Here is an 18,583-nt window from a genome sequence, read left to right on the forward strand (position 1 = left end):
GGCTGCAGGAGATGGCTGGTCCTTGCCCGTTCTATGCCGTAAGGGACTTTCGGGGGCTGTAGGGATTGACTGGGATTGGTTGCTCAATGGTACATTTAAATGCTGGTTTTTCTGTTTCCCTGTCTTAACGACATTCAGGGAGGTGGTTTAGCTTTGCCGGTTTAATCAAGAGCTCCAGAGCTGAACATGCAAAAATGATGTGCTGTATTTTACTGAGAAAATAAGAGATCTGATCAGAAGATCTGGTGAGAAATCCCTGAGTAATACTTGACCTTCCTTGCTGTCTGTGTGCTTTGAAGGCAAAGGATTTAGTGCTTCCTTGTGCAGAGCCAGGTGTTCCTTATGAATAACTGGACCCAACCTAAAAGCAGGAGGAAGTGTGTTTAAAAAAACAGAGGTGTGGTAATGACCCTATCAAGCTTTTTGTACATTGTGTAATCCATGTGCTGCATGTGGCTCCTGAAGAGCCTGCTCCCCAGTCATGCCTAAATCATTCCATAAAAACAATAACAAAACCCTAATAAGTTGACTGGCAAAACGGCTTTGTTCCTTTTCCCCAAGAAAATGGTGTTCACCTCACATAAATATGAACGTTTGTGGACCGAATGCTTGTGTGACAGACACAGTGCCTTGTAAACATCGAAGCCAAAAGTTCCGAAAGAAGTTTTCTCTTGCAGTTTTCTTTATCACCACTAATTGCCCTGATTATGACAATGTGTGCAGATGGTAAAAAACAGAATAGGTTCACATGGAGGGCACCGAGAACCTATGATTACCTAGATTAACAGCTAAAGAAGTGTCTCTCCACAGGCTTTAGCAATTTGCACCTTTTGAATTGCAGTTGTACCAAGTGGGGGGGGGGGGGGGGAGGCATTTAATGATAAGAACATTAAGAAATTATTTTCATGTTCAACCTAATGCAAACTAGAAGTCTAGAAAAAGTGAAACGATTTGGCAATACATGTGTTTGGGCTCTAGGGGACTAGTCCAAATTTAGTCCATTCCTACAATGGTTAACAGTGCTTCGAGGCAATATAAAAATACCTGCTTTTTGCTCCTTCCCTACAAAAAGCACATATAGTTTCATGTAACTGAGGAATGATTCTTTCTTGTGTGTAATAATTCTCCAGACGTTGTTGTTGGTGAATGATGTTGGAAATAGAGAAACAACTTTGTCAGGGAAGTACAAACTTCTCTGCTTTTGTGCACACGACTAAATACTTGAAGGGAAGATTGTTCCACCATTCATTTCACCATTTTATATGTCAATAACACCACCAAACAGTGCACTCAAGAATACTAAGCTAACACTTTGGCTATAGAAATTGACCTTAGATTAGCTAGAATTCTATCTCATAAGCCCCAGTAAAGCTTAAACCATTTGCACCAATACTGTGAAGCTGAGATAGGTGCTGGGGTTTCTTGTCCTCTAATTGAGAGTGCACATTTTAGGAAAGGTAGCAAAGCTGGCACTGCTCAGCAGCCTTGTGTGGAGACATTCTTAAAAGTTAGTAAGGAAGTCAAAGGCAGAACTGAAAAGCTGAGGGATGGCAGCAAGGGTGAGGATGATTTCTGCAGGATGATCAGGAGGTGGATTTCGTAAGAGAGAAACCTTCTCCCTGGATAGTTTTTCATAGCTAGCAACCATGCATTGCAGTTTCTGTCTTGCAACACAAGTTGTCTGCAGAGATTGTGTCTCCCTACCTGACCTGCATGCCCTGAAAGAGAGGCATGAAGCCTCAGAGGAAAAACACAGCCCTGGGGTATCCTATGGACCCCAAATAACCTCTCAAGCCTGGTATAAACTCTGCCCAAGAGGCACTGGCAGTAAACAGGCTTCCTCTTTGCAAGCCTGCCTTCACGTGGAGCAGAAGTGGAGAGGTTGTTCCCTTTACCTCCTGCCAACCTCTCCGGCCAGACCAAACTCAAATCCCCAAGGGAAAAGATTCAACTGGTGTGTTGCCACATCCTTCCTCTGTTTTTGCCAATCCCATTTCTCAGTCTGTTGGCTCAGGTCCAATATAATATCTCAAGGACACCCCAGTTCCATGGAGGGGGGAAAGGAGAGATGCAAACAATTTTGAAAACACTTGTTTACATTATTTTGTAATTTCTCAGGGATCTCAAATTAAATACAACCCATGAAATTAAAATAACCCAAGAGAAAATGCTAGTAAAGGGCTTGCCAATATATTCATTGAGGACTACAACATAGTCTGGGCTTGTCTGGTTTGTAATTCAAATTTAGTGCCCATTGAGGGTGTCCGCTTCCCAGTTCCTGAACAGTTTGACTCCTGAACCTCTGCTTCTTGCAGTAGGCTGTGTAGATTTGGTTCTCCACAGTTCTTTTCTACAAAAATCATGGCAGTTCCTGAGGAATGGTTTTCTAGCACTTTGGTCCCTCACATCTCTCAAGAATGTAGTGTAGGATTAAGGTAAATCTGCGATGTATTTTCAGAGCAGTTTGCATTTAGCAGTGCAACACATGTAATACTTACAGAGGTAAACCTTCCCCTAAAAGTATGTGCTGGACAAAGGGCATAGGCACAGGGCTGTCCCCGCCTTGCCACTGGAAGGAAACAAGTGGGACAGGGCTCCAGGAGCTGCATCCAGGGAAGGACAGCTTCATGTGAGACTGGCAGCTCAGGGGTCTGCCATGGAGCAAGCTGTGAGGGCTGTGGACCATGGGCACGCAGACCAGATGTAAAGGAGCAAACTGCTGGCATTAAAAGAGCTCCTGCTCTTTATTCAGCATCCAGAAACCGCCTATGATACTGGGAAAGGGACGGATCAGAGATCTGTGGAGCGCTACTTTTTCATGCTGATTGAAGGGGACTGCATTAATAGGGCTGCTGAATGTTGATAAGGGCTGCTATAGTGAGAAAAGCCAACTGATATGATAAGACATGTATTTTTGTGTCATGTTTCAAGCCATTTAATAGCATTGGGTGGGGGTGGGGTAACGTGAGCAAAAGTTGGGTTAAAAGATGTCCTTTATGTTAGAGAAACCTACTTGAACTTGCTTCCCTCTAGTTTAAATGAAAAACTGTGTTAAATTAGTTCTGATAAAGCACTAACTGCATGAATTATTGTTCACAGGCAGGAAAAGTGCAAATTTCTATCACAATTCTGCCCATGGATCCTTTTGGGTTTGGGGTGGGTTTTTTATCACCTCCCACAGGACAGTACTTGAGGCCTTTCCTGAATAATACCATCAGTTGTATGAAAATGCATGTGAGGGTTCTGCATTACCACTATCCCAGGGACAAGGATGCCAAATTTGCTTTCATTGTAGATGATTTGATTAATCTTTTATTGTGTCTGTGAAAGGCTATTGAACCGACTCGGACATGTTTTCTGTGTTTCAGAGACTCAAGGTGGTTTTTTTATCCAGCCCCTCCCCTTTCCCTCTGAGTGCAGAAAGCCTGCAATTACGGGCTGTTTTCAAGGATGGCAGCTTTTGCTGACAGACAGGACTTGTTGGGGCACAGAGTAGAGGAGCTGGATTGCACTTGGACCAGAATGAAAGCTATTTCATATGGTGCCACTCAACCCCCCAGGGCTGGGACCTTCCCTCATTTCTGGATGTGCAGGCTTGGAAGCCAGGATTTGGCCTTGGAGCAGGCATGTCCTGTGATTCCAGCTGTAATCAGTTGCTCCTCTGCTGGGGGGAGCAGGCACCCAGTGAATCCATATGCACTTCTACGTCCTCTGCCAGCACCCCTAACTCCTCTGGTCATGCCTTCCTGTGCAAACCAGGAAAGAGTAACATTTACTTGAAAATTCCCAGGAACTGGGTGATTACAGAGATCCTCAGTCCTGCCATGCTTAACCAAAACCAGGCAGTGGTTCCGAGAGCTGCTGTACAGAGAGTGTCTGACCTTGTACTACTTGCTTGTGTAGAAAACCAAACTTGAACAAATCTTGAGCAGGCCTGAGGGCCTTTGGAGTAGATGAGATTTCTTCACTTGTCTCCTGTTGCCTGGAGCCCTTAGGAGTGGGGTCTGGGTCTTTCCAAGACCCTTTCCACTTTGTCCCCCCCTCAAAGCCTTACCTGAAGCACTTGAATGTGCTGGCAGCTGGTGTTTTCCCATCAAGAGGCTGTGGTGGTGTGAGCATGTGGCAACACAGGTGAGGAACACCAAAAGGGCACTCCCAGAGGGAAAGGGAAGGGCACCCTCTATGAGCTCTGGTCTTCTCAATGAGCCTCAGGTCCCTCCATTAGAGGGTGGTAACCTGCTCCTAAAACTATGCAGTGGAGAAGCAGCTCCCTTTGTAGGACTCACCACCCTGCTAGACCTACATTCAAATCTAGGTGTCCTGGTGGGTGCTCCATGGTGTCACATCTGTCTCTGGATGGGATCTGTCTCTGTCACTGCAGACAGCTCTGCCCTCTTAGCCTGCAGTTGAGATATTTACATGATTTTTACAACAGCGCAGTGTGCTTGTGGAGGCAAGGCAATTTTTCCTCCTTGCAGAGGCAGTTCTGGGTCTTTCTGGCAGCTTTCTGTCTTGGCTCACAGGGTCATTAATGCTGTTAATGGTTGTAAAATTACTGTACCAATTCCTAGTATCAGTTGACTTTGGCCTTGAGAGACAGTGCTGCCCTTTACACTTTAGCATTTCACAAAGACTTTAAATGCTGGCAGAAAGCTGGGCATGAACTAATCTGGGCAGCAAGTTACAGGTTGCTTCACTTAAGCTTTTCCACGTGTTGACTTCAAGATCATAGTTACTGTATGACTCCACTGATGTAAATGTGAGAGTTCATTTTTCCCCCTGCACTTGTGACTGAGCTTGAAAAATTAGTTCCTCTGAAAGCCTGTGTGTTTTAACATGTGCTAAAGTGAACCTTTCTTTCCAGGCAAGTGGAGTACTGGGCTAAGATTGAGCTTTGTGATTCAATTCTTTCAGCCACTCCTCACCCTTGGCATGAGGTTGAGGTGACACAAGGTACAGATCATTTCCTTCAAATAAAAAACAAAATGTTCTTCTAAGTAGGCCTGAAATATCCATGACCTGAAAGCTCCTTCAGGAATATAATTTATGTTTTGGGGTGGGAATGTCAGGTAGATGTATCCCATACATCTTCATCTGCACAGCATGCATGTTTCTTTCTGATCCTTCACCCAGAATTGTATTTTAATGTTACAACTGAAGACGTGTATTTAATTTTCGTGGTGCCTGTAAGAAACTCCAGGCTCTTCTGAAGTCCTCTGACGATGCAAAGTATTTCACAATGTATGAAGAGGTAATTTGCATGGAGAATCAATATGCTAATTATTGTGTCAACGCTTATTGTTTTGGCGTGTTTCTTGGCTCTTTGTCCCAGGGTATACAGCCACGTATGGTCCCAATTCCTCTGCGAGATGTAAGATGTGCCTTGGCTCTGCGACAGTCACAGGACTTGTTAAAAGAGATGCAAACCAAAGAAGACTGGCACAGCTTGTACTGTCTTATCCAGTCTAGCTTCATTCTGTCAGGGAACATCAATTAAATCAGATGAAGAAATTAGGGAGCTTTTGTCTAGCTGGTGAGTTAAATAAATATTGATTAAAATAAAATGATTGCTAAGCAGATGAGTCAAAGTAACCACCATACCAATTTGTATGTTTATATAAAGCCAAGTGGTGTGGGAATACAAGTGTCAAATATAGGCCCAGAGATGTTCTTCTTCGTTTTATTTATTTCAAAGATGGTTGTGCTCTGAGTCAGGGACCAGGAATAGTTGTGCCAGGCGCTGCGCTGCCTCAGAACAAAAAGATGAACTTTGCCTCTTGGCTTTGTCAGCAGCCTGAAGGCTCCTTGGGACACTGGGGCCACGCACACGGGAGGAGCGTGAGAAACAGACGGACAATACAGCTTTTAACATCACGGCTCCCAGCGGGAAACGGTATAAACACAGGGCACACACAACCTGTGGCTGCAGAGCTTTGGGCTCCTGAGTTCCTGACAGATAACACCGTGACGGGGCTGTGAGCCGCACAGGACAATAGCCAAAATTGTCCTGGGAGCCTGGAAAAAGCCACCAGAAAACACTCTGTCCCTCTGCTAGATCTCTCTGCTAGACCTGCTAGTTCCTAATTGCTCCACAGTAACTAAAGACTGAGCTACCTAGGGAAAATGACAGTGCAAATTTGGATTACACTTCCAGTCTTAAAGTGCTTGCTTTCAGGGCTGTGTATACGTGTGGGGCATGGGGGAGGCTGCTGGAGAGGTGCTGCAGATTGGGATAAGCAGTCACAAGAGAAGAATGTGGCTCTTTCCTCACCCTTATTGTCCCTGAATGCAACAAAAGCCAGTGCAGGCAAAAGGGACAGGTGTGCACCTGAGAGCTCCCTGTCGTCCAGGTGTTCACAGCACAAATGAGAGTGGCTGGACTTCCTGAATTTGTCCAAATGTCCACTGCAAACTTTCTGGCAGATCACTTTGCATTTGCTATTGTTTCCCCCTCACCAGGGAAAAAGGCTGCTGGATTATTGTTTTGCCAGCCAACTGCTAAGTTGCTGAACCAGTAGCACACAATCAAGTCTGACACCCCACTTGACCCAAGTTTGCTTACCAAACCCTGTTACTCACCTGCCAAGGAACAGAATGGCTCTTACACCCACCCTGCATATGTCTTCCCTGGGACACATGTATTTGTTGTGGATCCCAGACTTGGGGGGGCCAGGCCAGGGGCTGGTGGTGGGTGATGCTGAGTCAATCTTACACCTTCTCCATGCTTACTCCCCACCTCCAGCATGAGGAAAATAGTTATTTACTCTCTACTGCAAAGATAAAAAGAAAGAGCAAGGAAGGGTTTATAATATATTTATATTTACTAATAATTTTCAGGTATACTTTTTCTAAGTCTCTGTGATCAAGAGCTAGGAGAAAAATATTTATAAATAGTGCTACTTCCCACCTCAGGCAACCATCAAAGCTTTCTTTTCACAAATAGTTCTAGTTTTACTTTATCAAGGATTTCAAGGGCTTTCTGAGCCTAACAACAAGTCTTTTAATTTGAACAAGCACATCTTCGGGTGCATTTTCTCCCTAAAGTTGAGAGATGATATACGTGCAGGGTGAAGCTAACCTAGAGATGACCTGCCCAGCTGCTGGTTAACGTGTCTTTTTTTGGTCTCTGATTTGCTCTGGGTTTGTTTTACTGGAAAATTTCTGGGCTACATTTGTTAGGCTCATGTTCTAACACTTCATATTTTTGCTCTACATGTCAGCTTTTAATTTTCAAATTGCCAACTACTATCAGGTAGCTGAGGTTAACAGAGGTTAACCTCTTTCTTTAGCTGTACCTTGGAAAGCAGAGGAAGCCTAGAGACTGTTGAGAAGTCCCACTTGAAATTTGGCAGGGTGCTTTTGCTCCTTTACCTGCAGTAATTAAGCTGGCCCCCCACAGCCTCTGGAAAGCAGCTCTGCCAGCGGGACACCTCCAGCAGCCGCTCTCGCAGGTGAGCACAAAGGCTCACAGAGCAGAAATGCCTTCGGGGCCCCGGCATGTCAATAGGTCTGTTCAGCTATGCCGAGTTTAGTCATGCATTTTAAGTTTCTTCCTGAACCGGGGTCTTAATTCTTGTGCCATTTTACTGGAACAAAGAGGTCAGATTATTTATAGGTCGGTCGCCTTTGTGTGCATGGAGCTAGCAATGCCTTCGGTGCTCCAATTTCTGGGACTCTTTTTCCCTCCGGCTCTTAAGTCTCAGCTATTCTGTCCTAATGCAATAACAGTAATTATCCTATCGCCGGCCACCGCAGCACCCTGCATTAGCGCCTGCCTTGCCTAGTGCACAGCGAGGCTGGCAGCCAGGTAAAACCCCTGTAATTTATAGCTCATCAGAGAAGCCAGCCAGCCCACGGTCTTCCTGTTTTGCAAAGAGACAGAGTTATCACCCAGACGCTGCTGCGATGGGTGCGCTGGAAAGGCAGGAAGATTAAAGTAGTGCACATGCAAGCTCTGGCCCCATCTCTGTTTGTGTTCTCTGTTGTTTCATCCAGGCATGCAGTCAAGCAAAATCATCATGGCTCGATGCAACCAGGAGACAGTATTGATGTGTTTTTGCTTCCCAGTAGACCCATGACATTTCACAATGTAATTGTTGTTTCGCATCTGGCTGCTGAGTGCAGAATGAGAGACGTGGAGCTGGCCATGCCAGGGTGTCTCTGCTATGGCTTGGATTCAGATGGGAACATCTCAGATGTTTTATGTGACTGGTGTCCTATAGCACCCTACAGGGTGTGCTGTAGGATGCGTGGACTGACTTCACTTCTTCAGTTCCTGTACGGTTTGATGATCAGAGGACTGGAGCACCTGTCCTATGGACACAGGCTGAGAGAGTTGGGGCTGTTCAGTCCGGAGAAGAGAAAGCTCTGGGGAGACCCTACAGGATATTTCAGCGCCTAAAAGGGGCTACAAGAGATCTGGAGAGGGACTTGTTCAAGGGCATGAAGTGAAAGGACGAGGGGGAATGGCTTTGAACTGGAAGAGGACAGGTTTAGATTAGATATCAAGAAGAAATTCTTCACTATGAGAGTGGTGAGACACTGGAACAGGTTGCCCAGAGAAGCTGTGGAAACCCCATCCCAGGAAGTGTTCAAGACCAGGCTGGATGGGACTGTGAGCTATCTGGTCTAGTGGAAAGTATCCCTGGCCATGGCAGGAGGTTGAACCAGATGATCTCTAAGGTCCCTTCCAGCCCAAACCGTTCTATGATTCTATTCACATTCTATTCTGTTCTTCATGACAGGACTTGTGGTTTGTCTGCTCTTGTGAGGAGAAGATCTTTTCTTTAACTGCTAGGCTGACACATCCAGCAGGATTTGGAGGATAGCAGTATTTGATGAGGACAGATGAAATTAAGAGCAGATCTTGAAAGAATCACTTTCCCAACTTCATGCAGGCAAGGCCAGACAGTCCTTTGTGCAGAGGTTGCAAACACACACACATCTGCACTGGAGAGTACAGCCAAGAAAAACCTTCTCTAGCACCTTTTGGACTTGGCCTGCTTCTGTTCTGCAGGTGGCAAGGGCATTTTCTGACATGCCTTAGAACACCTCAGGATGATAAGCACAAAGTTACTAGCAAAGAAGTCTCTGACAATCTTTTGCTGAGTAGCTTTTGCATTTCTGATGGTCCCATGGCCTCTGAAACTCAGCAGGAAAAAAGCTGTGGGGTCAGTCAGTAGAGAAAGTACACTTTCTCTTCACTCATTTACCTGCTGTTCATGTTTTTGGCTGAGATAAAAAGTCTTTTGGAAATTATTCAGATCTTCATTCAGTGCTTTGGCAATCTGAAGAGACTTCATTACTCAATGATGTTTCAAGCTAGCAATGGTAGGGCCCAGATATCCTTGATTTGACAACCAACAAACATCTTCATCAGCGAAGTCATACAAGGCGATGTTGTTTTGATGTGCAATTAAGTTACGAGAGATCTAGTCACAGAGCAGAGCTTTGAACTAAGTAACTCTCCCTGTTTGAAGCAAATGGGGAGAATAAACACAAATACGTGTGTGTCTGAGGCTCGGTTTGCCAGCGGGCAAGCTGACAAGTGGGGAAATGTTCCTCAGCAAAGCTGACTCAAGTGGAGAAAGTGGAGGCTTCTGTGCAGGGGAGGCACAGACAGAGGTGTGGAGGTGAGGCAGCCTGCACCCTGCCTGGTCTCTCCATGTGGCTGGGGTGCCCAGTTCTCTGGTTAATCCTGAAGAGCCTTACAGAAAGAGGACTTTATCATTTAGAGGCTGAAAAACTCTAGTGTAAGCATAGGAAGCAAACCTAAACTGAAACTTGCAAAGCATTCCGGAAAAAAATGGGAAAAAACTTCTTCAGTGTAAGAAAGGAAGAAAAGCAAAGTCAGGCTGCTGTGCAGTAAATGAGATTAAAGATAATTTAGGTATGGCCTGCAATCAAAGGAGTATTTTACCTCTGCTCTGGTTTAAGGAAGACAAATCCTAGGGGTAAAAGAAGGCTGGTTAATGGGAACAGGGATATGGAAATAGAATTGCTACTGTGCTCAAAGAGCAGGCGACGTTCCTCTCGGGAAGGCAGGTCACGCCTGTCCAGGAGTTCTGGAAAGACCAGCATGAGCGATGGCACGTCTACTAGCAACTGTTTTTACACATCTGCCAAGTCAGAGAAGGACCCTGTGACTGCAGGATATCCATTACATCGTGTTCAGCTGTGCAGGGTTAAAAAATAATCCCGCCAACCATCGGCGTCCTTGTAACTCTGACCTCACTGGTATGCAGGGCTTTGGAACGTGCCTTGAAGGTTAATTAAAAATGCAAAGGTACATCAAAAATGGGATGAAATGCAACTAAAGGCACATCCTGCCAGACTAACCCGATGGTTCTCTTTGATAAAACAATTATTTTTCCAGACAGGTGATATCTGCCAGATTTCCTTTATCTAGACTACTTTAATGTACTTGCTGTGATGTCAAGTGAGAAACCACTGATGTTGCTGGAGACAAAATAGATTATTAGAGAAATTGTGTTGTTGGTAAGAGGAGGAGACAATGAGTGCTGAGGCTGGAGATCTCAGGTCAGAAGTTATGTGTGAGAGTTCTTCAAGCAGGAGTTTTGGGACCAATTTTGTTCCACTGTTTGCGTTAATGGCATGCTCCTGACCCATGTGAACACTGTGCTGATGAAATGTGCTGCACAAATCCATGAGGCACTGCTGGCATGGAGGTGGTTTGCAGGCCAGGCAGGATGAGCAGGGCACCTGGAGAATGGCTGTAATAAAAGGAGGGTGACATTCAAGTAAAAGACAAAGGGTCATGCAGGTGAAAACTGATGTCAGAGGTGGCTTTTGCTATTAACAGTGAGTGAATCAGTTGGGAAAAGAACTGAGGATAAAGAAAAATCAGCGTTAGATACTCACAGGGGAGTTGCGTGCTACCATCTTGATTCTGATGTTGCACCTATTTCCAACTAAGAAGAGGAAGTGCCCAGATCAACCCTCCTCTCTTCCTACCCCTCTTTTTTTGGGAAAGATGTGTTAACAGCAGAGCAGCAGAGACCTGCAAGGGAGACCTGGAGAACAGAGACACTCTTTCCCAGGAGGCCATGGGTAGTTACTGGAGCACATGCATGTGGTGGTGGGGCTGGCATTTGATGAAACAGGCATCCTCCTGCTGTCACAAGTATCAAAGTGCTACCTGCTCCAGCCTAAGGCCAGCTCCCAATTGTTGCCAGCCACTAGCACATCCACATCTATTTTCTTTGGATTAGGGTCAAAAGCAGCCCCTGGAACAAGAAGCATAAACAGGGGTAGGGTGGAGGATGGAGAAAAGCTCAGTGGTGCCTCCCAATGCTTTGGTACCAAATGAACCTGGGAGCAACATTCCACTCTCTGTCCTGGGAGCTGCCAGCTCTTCCACCCCCAGTCCCTGGCAGCTGAGCTGTAGCATCAGGGGTCCGACTCCGACAGCGGCATTCTGTGAGGAGCAGTCACAGTGGCGTGCAATTGCATTTGTTTTAATGTTTTTCCTTAAAGCTTGGAAAAGCAATGAAAAAATGAATAAAAACAACTGCCTGTCTGCATGATTCATAGCCAAAGCAACCAGCTATATCTTGCTCTGCCTAGCAATTACCAGAGTTTTCACACGTGTGTTGTGGAGAAGGGAATTTGCAGGAGGGCTCCAGGTGAAGCCTAACCAAACAGGTACGAGCAGAATCTGACCCTCTGGCTGTGCTTCAGGCCAGTCAGATATGGAGCAACCTGGGTCTGGAAGCGACATTGCTGCCTTTGCTGGAGATGCACTGGGAGAGGGGCTGTTGTAGTGAGCTGTCAGACATGGCCCAGCAAGTGGCCAAGAAATGGTTTCCAGCCCAGGTTTGTTGCCCAAATACTCAGGTCAGCAAGGGGAGCAGAAGTGCTTGGGGCTGCAGGACCTTTCACAGAGGGACTGCAAGGTTACATTCCAGAATTTCTTCAGCTCCTCTAGGAGCTAATGTCTCCATCACTACTGCCTTTCTAAAGAGAGGGGTGAGAGAGAAAGGCAAGAATGTGAGAGAAGAGTAAGTGAGACAGAGAAAAGCTGGGTGCTTATGAAAAACGGCAAGAATTAAAAGTGGTGGCTCTCAATGCTTGTGTAAGACCCACACGGCATTTGCAGCCTTGGCAAAGCAGTCAGGCGAGCTCCGGCTCCTCTCACGAGAACAGTCGGGAGCAGAGCGGGACTCTCCCACCAGGGAGCCCTGGCAGGCTCTTGATTAACATGTTGGTGTTGAGAAGCTAAGTCAAATACAATTATTAAACTGATTATTCATATTCCATTCTGTTCACTGTGGGAAGATACTCCTTTTGGGGTTGTGTTTATGGGCCATACAGATTGTCGGAGTGAATCTAATTAGCAAGAGAAATTCAAATGGAACAATGACTGGTAATTGTTAATGATGCAAGTGTATATTATACCAGGTCAAATTAAATCCTGCATTGCAAGAAGCACTGAAAGGCAAAAGAACATTTAGAGTTGCGCATAAAACACTACAAGTCCTTACCTTGCTGTTCTCAAGTGTGGTTGAGCTGAGCTTCCAACTGTACAACAGCAGTGACTTGTGAAATGCTTCCTGGTCACCACTAAAATAAATATTCAATAAAATGAATGACCTGCAGAGCTTTGGTAGGAGAGGTGGTCTGTATCTGGGCTGAAAGCGATCCCTTGCTTTGCTTTCACCAGCGCAGACCTCAGCTGCCTACAGAGCTGGTTTAAAAAGCCAGGACCCTTTTTACTTGCACAGTCTCTGGATTGTGTCTCCAGCCTGGGGGTCGGAGCATCATGGGCCGCCAGCTGTTGGTGCTGCTCTTGGCATGCCTCTCCAGCTCCACCAAGCAAATGTGGGACGGGCTGCCATCCAAATATTTTGGATTCAGTTTGGATCGTGAATTATGCAATACACACAGGCACGCACACAAAACCTATTTTGTTGTTTCTGCCAAAACAGGTGGCAGAAACAACAGGAGGTGGGCACATAGACCTTTCCAACTGTACCGTGATCTGTGCATCTGAATTTATTGAAATGATCCAGTCCAAGGCCTGCATTTTGGTTAGCAGCCCCCAAACCAGAGTGTTGGTGACTGGCACTCTCACTCTGTGGAAACTGCTGTGGAGCCGGGACAACTCATAGCAGTTGTGGGTTTGGTCCAACACTGAGCCTCAGCTCTCACATGAGATGGCCCTGATCCCATGCCTTGCTTCTCTCTTTCTAGCCTTGAAGATGTTTCAGATGGCTCTTCAGTTCAAGACCTGCATATTCCTCTGTGTTTTCTGGGTAGGATGGGTTTGTAATAAGTGAACTGTATAGAAATGTAGTGAAAGATGGTTTAAGGTGCAACATTTTGGTTTTCAGAAGTTAAACACAAGTTAGATGTCTTTTTGGCAAAATTGTAAATGTATATGTGATGAGAAGCCTGGACAGGTGAAACATTTTTTTACTTATTCATCCTTCCAAATGTGTGTGGGCAAGACAATACGGTACAGGAAAAACATGCAGAATCTCCCTTGCAGTATTTACTTTATATTTTCTGTGTCATGAAAGATGGGAGAAATAACAGACAAGGGTAGGAAGGAAAGTATAAGGAATAACATGAGTTGTAAGACCAGAGCATTGGGTAAGTCTCCACCAGAATGTGCAAGCTGGCTGTTAAATGTAGTTTCATTCATATGGTGTTGGGAGTGTTGGAGATGAAGGAGGACATTCATCTAAAATGAAAATATTGCAGTTAAAAGAGAAAATGTTTACATTAACAGTTGCAGAACTTGAATAAAAACAAACAAAAGGGCTAGAAAATCTAATTCAGATACTTTTGTTTTAAATAGCATTGAAGACAGGTTTGATATGGTTAATGTCTTATAAAAACCCTCAAAATTTCAACAACACTTTTTTATAATAAAAGTTTGGCATAATTGTTAAAAACACAGAGAAAAGAAACCTTTCTTCTGTGTGGTCCTCTTCCTATGTAGATTTGAGTCATCATAATGAGCCCACTGAATGGCACTCAGTTTTGCCATGCAAACATGAGATTGAAAATTAAAAACCTGTGAAAGTACACAGTACATTTAATATATTTTAAGGATTTTTGTTTGAGGGTTTTTTTCCCAATGACTTCGCATAGAACTTTTTCCATGTATCTAAAGTCATACTTAGAATCGTATTTTTCACAGCTAAGAATGTCATCATCGCTTCAATTTTGTCTTAAAAATAATGATGAGATTTGACTTCTTCTATGCTTTTATTTCTTCAGGATTATAAACAGTGATTTTTTGATTTCTCCTTGCTATTGAGATGTGTCAAGGAATTTCAAAGGCAAACAAAATTTTGCCATTGAAAGCAAAATTCCTACACTGTCAGGCAACCCTTTTTTAGAATTAAGACTGTATTTTTGTTTTGTAAATTATTTGTGTAAGAGAAAGCATAAGAACCCCAACTCAGTTATATTCTATCTCAGTTGAATACAGGACTATGGAGCCTGAACTAGTGTAAGAGCTGGTCCAGTTATGAGCAGGGGGTTGTACCATAGGGCTCCAGAGGTCCCTTCCAATCCAAAGTATTCTATGTTGCTAAAATAAAATATTTTCACTTCACAGCTTCTAGTATATTTTTATAGACTTATGTGAATTTAGACTTCTTCCAGATTTGAATACTTTTTAAAAAAAAATCAAAACTAGGCCCAGAGTCCATCTTTTCATTATTATCAGTTACAATAAATAAATCTGTTACCTTCCACTGGAGGGCTAGAAGATAATTAAAAATTACAATGAGACCTCTTGGTATCACTTTAAGGATAGGGAACAAGTTCTCAAGAGGAATCTTCACTAGCCATTTTTCTAATTCACTTACTGTGCAAAAAGGCATAACAGAACCAGCAAGACATTTCAGACCATATCATAACCAAGTTTTATTCTGTAACAGCTTCAATACACTAACAAAAACCTTGTGTCTTTATTGCCCAAAACCATTGCACTGAAGCTAACTGAAATTGCCTGGTGTTTTAAACGTGCTTGCATGGAGAAATCTCCGTAATGTGAGTTTCTCGCTTGATATTATCAATGGGTGTAATGTTTAAGAATACAAAAGAGGAGAAGTGTGGCAGAGCAGGTTGAGGCAGGCTGCCCAGTACAGAGAGAATATAGGCTCTCCCTTTGGCCCACTCTTAGGGAGCACACCATTCCACGTGTAAAGACCCCAGAGGAGTCAAGAAGGATGAAAATCTTATTTATTCTAGAATCCATGAACCTGCATAAGTGGAAATAGTTTTATTAAGCCATAGATCAATCTTCCAAGCCTGTTTCTTTTAGCATGGCTCCTGTGGGTTTTCAGGAGCTAGAACTATCCCACCTGTGACTGAGAGTGACATAGAGTGCCTGTTTCTGTGTCTTAGGCACAAAGAGTTGGTATCAGAAGATGAAAGGACAAAAAATTCAATAACATTTATTGATTAAATGGCCTCATCACTTTTCTTTTGAATGTACATTCAATGCTATCCCAAGATGTCATCCAGTGTCAGTGTCCGCTACTGCTTTTGGTCCACATGACTTCTCTATTCATTTATTCTCCTAGCTGTTGAGGTTTTGTCTAGTCTACAAATACAGAACAAGAGGAGGAAGCAGCAGGAGAAGCAAAAACAGCAGCTATCCAGACAGGAGAGGAGAAGTTGTGTTCCCAGACTGTGAACATGGAAACCTGGGAGAGATTTGTAACAGAGAAGGATGAGGTTTACAGGATCTAAATTCCACCTAACATCTAATGTTTATTGTTGGACATTTGTTCATCTCCTGAAAAACATTGGTTAAAAAACCCCACACCAATAAACTTCATCTCCCTAATCCCCAATTATAAAATGTGATTATCAAAGAACAAATAATTTGCCCCACTGTCTTTATGATGTACAATTTACATAGTACCCCATCCTACCAGTAAAGGCTGATAATTTTTAAAGGGCACTAAAATATGATAATAACAAGTATTATGCTTGCTGATGTATTATGAAATGTATCCCATTAGTCACTTTATATCTGAAAGGCAGAAAAAATTCCAACCTAGCAACAGAAAGGCTTTTAGGATTAAAAAAAAAAAATATTTGGCAGGCAGTAGGCGTGTTAAACTATGCTAGGAGAAACCCAATTGGAGGTTTCTAGAGAAAACAGGAGCATAAATAAGTTGCCATCCATGTCGCCCACCACAGAGCTGGAAGAAAATTCAAAGCTTTGTAACCTGAAGGAGCAAAGGAAAAGCAAAGGACAGCCTGGTAGTAGCTGTGGCCTGGCTCTGGGATCCTTGGGAGGAACTACTGCCTTCCAAAGCCATAGAGAGAAACATGGCAGCAGATATTCCAGCTCACCTGAGCCCTACTGTGCCTTGCTCCTGCTCGTCATGTGGGCCACAATAAAGATACCTCACTTCCTTAGCTTAGCAGAACTGATCCACTACCAAAAATGCTCAATTAATGATGGTGCTGACGAGACAGATTGAGATTCTTGCCAGCACTTCTTTTTTCCCTCCTACATAGGAAAATAGCTAGCGCATGAGATTTTACTGGAAAGCAGAGCAAGCAGAACACTTCAATTTCGGACACAAAGCAAGCCAGGCAAAGGACAAGAATTTTTCCTGCTGTAATTTTTCCTGTTTATTTATATCAGTAACTACTTAGAAAAGTTTGGGGTTTTTTTTGCTGTGATCTCTAACTTATTCTGGAACAGAAATATTCTTGATTGGCCAGGCAAAGGCTCTTCCCATGGGAAATGTGTTTAATCACACTAACATTTTCATTCAATCCCTTCTGTTTGGACAAGGAGCTCTTTCAGCAGAAGAGGAGCATGCAGCCAGCAAAACTCCCTGTATAGCACAAGATTGACCTGCTAAAGAGCAATAGGCAGCAATACTTAATTTCCCAGGTGTGTCCAAGCTCAGGACCAGGCAGTTCAGGAGGCAGACAGGGAACTTCTACAGGCTTTATAGAGGATGAGAAATATCCCCCTGCCTCAGCAGGACACATACCTCAGCCACAAAGTGCTATATTCCCTAAAGTCATCCTAAATTGAGATGGGAAAATTGCTTTTGAAGGGACACTGCTTTCATGGTCTGAACACAGCAAGTAAAATGAGCAAAATGAGTATCAATGGGAAGGATATCAATCTGTTGGAGAGTGTCCAGAGGAGGACCACCAGGATGATAAGAGGGATGGAGCCTCTCCTAGGAGGAAAAGCTAGAAGAACTGGGATTTTTTTCAGCCTGGAAAAGATAAGGCTTTGGGATGACCTAATGGTGACCTTCCATCACCTAAACAGAGCCCACAGGAAAGTTAGAGAGAGACTATTTACTAGGGAATGTAGTGACAGGATAGGAGGGATTGGCTTTTAATTGAAGATAATGAATTTAGGTTAGACCTTAGGAAGAAAATCTTTATTTTGGGAGTGGTGAGACAGTGGAAAATGTTTCCCAGAGAAGCTGTGGATGCCCCATTCCTCAAAGTGTTCAATGACAGGTTGGAGGGGGCTGAGTGCAATTTGTCTAGTGGAAGGCGGCGTTGGAACTAAATGATCTCTAAGGTCCCTTCCAACCCAAACCATTCTGTGGATCTATGATTCTACTGAATAAGCATAATGAATGCATGTCACACCTCAGTCCTGGAGAGAGCTGGCCTATTCACAGGACACTCTTTCTGCCGCACACTGCAGGCCAGCAGAGGAAGGAGGCCTGAGAAAGGACAAGCTACACCTGCAGGAGTCAATGTTTCTGCTCTCAGTGGGAAAAGAAGGTGTTTGCCTTATTTCTCTGGCAGTGAGTGACAGTATTTGTGCCAAACCTTTGGGAAAGGCTCTGTGCTGCACAAGAGGGCAGCAGGTTCACTCTGAACTGAGTGTTTCACAACACTGACAAACAAAGAAACACTGTCTGTGCCCCTTGCAACCTGGTCCCCAAATGCCAAGCTCAAGTGGCCTGGTGGCATCCCCATGGAGGATGCCAGTGAGCAAAACAGCGCTGGGCAGGGGAAAGTGGTCTGCTGCTGCTTATCTGAGAAGCCTTCAGATTCTTCCTTTCTTACTCCCAATTACTACCAGAGGGTGCTGGGACTGATAAACCTCTGCCTGGAGCGAAGCCCTTCCCACCATTTATGTTAAACAGAACCCACTTTACTCTAGTTTGGAGACAAGTCGTAAGCAGTAATTTGAGGATACCTAAAATGGCTGTGTAGTTCCCTTCTGTTCAGCCCAGTCTTTGTGTTCCCTATCATGAACTAGGTAGGGCAAACACAGCCAGACAAAACACGGGCTGAAACCTGCCATCAGAACTCGGCCCCATCACACAACCAGTGCCCGAGGCTGGAATTCGATCATGAGAGAGCTAATAATAACAACACACAGCAAAGAGCAGAGTACCTTGCTGCTGTTGCTGAAAGCATGAAAAATACCATCTTAATTTAGAGACTTATTATGGATATTATGGCAGGGCATGCTGACAAATGCGGGGCAAGCTAGAAGTGCTGTGCTATGGTATGTGCTCTTACCGCAATAATAATAATAATAATGATAATAGTAGTAAAAATACCTTCTGAAAATATGATTAAAAAAAAAAAAAGA

General features: G+C 44.1%; 1 long non-coding RNA gene across 1 annotated transcript; it reads right to left on the minus strand.

Annotated features, from left to right (window-relative positions):
- Positions 1–3,289: 3,289 nt before the first annotated feature.
- LOC111927135 (uncharacterized) lies at positions 3,290–15,239 on the minus strand. Its single transcript, XR_002863401.2, has 3 exons — positions 12,504–15,239; positions 6,580–6,770; positions 3,290–5,476 (listed from the first exon to the last, which is right to left on the minus strand). It is a non-coding gene; the product is annotated as an uncharacterized LOC111927135 (long non-coding RNA).
- Positions 15,240–18,583: the final 3,344 nt, after the last annotated feature.

This window comes from Cyanistes caeruleus, chromosome 2 (genome assembly GCF_971803275.1).
Source record: "Cyanistes caeruleus chromosome 2, bCyaCae1.hap1.1, whole genome shotgun sequence".
NCBI lineage: Eukaryota > Metazoa > Chordata > Aves > Passeriformes > Paridae > Cyanistes > Cyanistes caeruleus.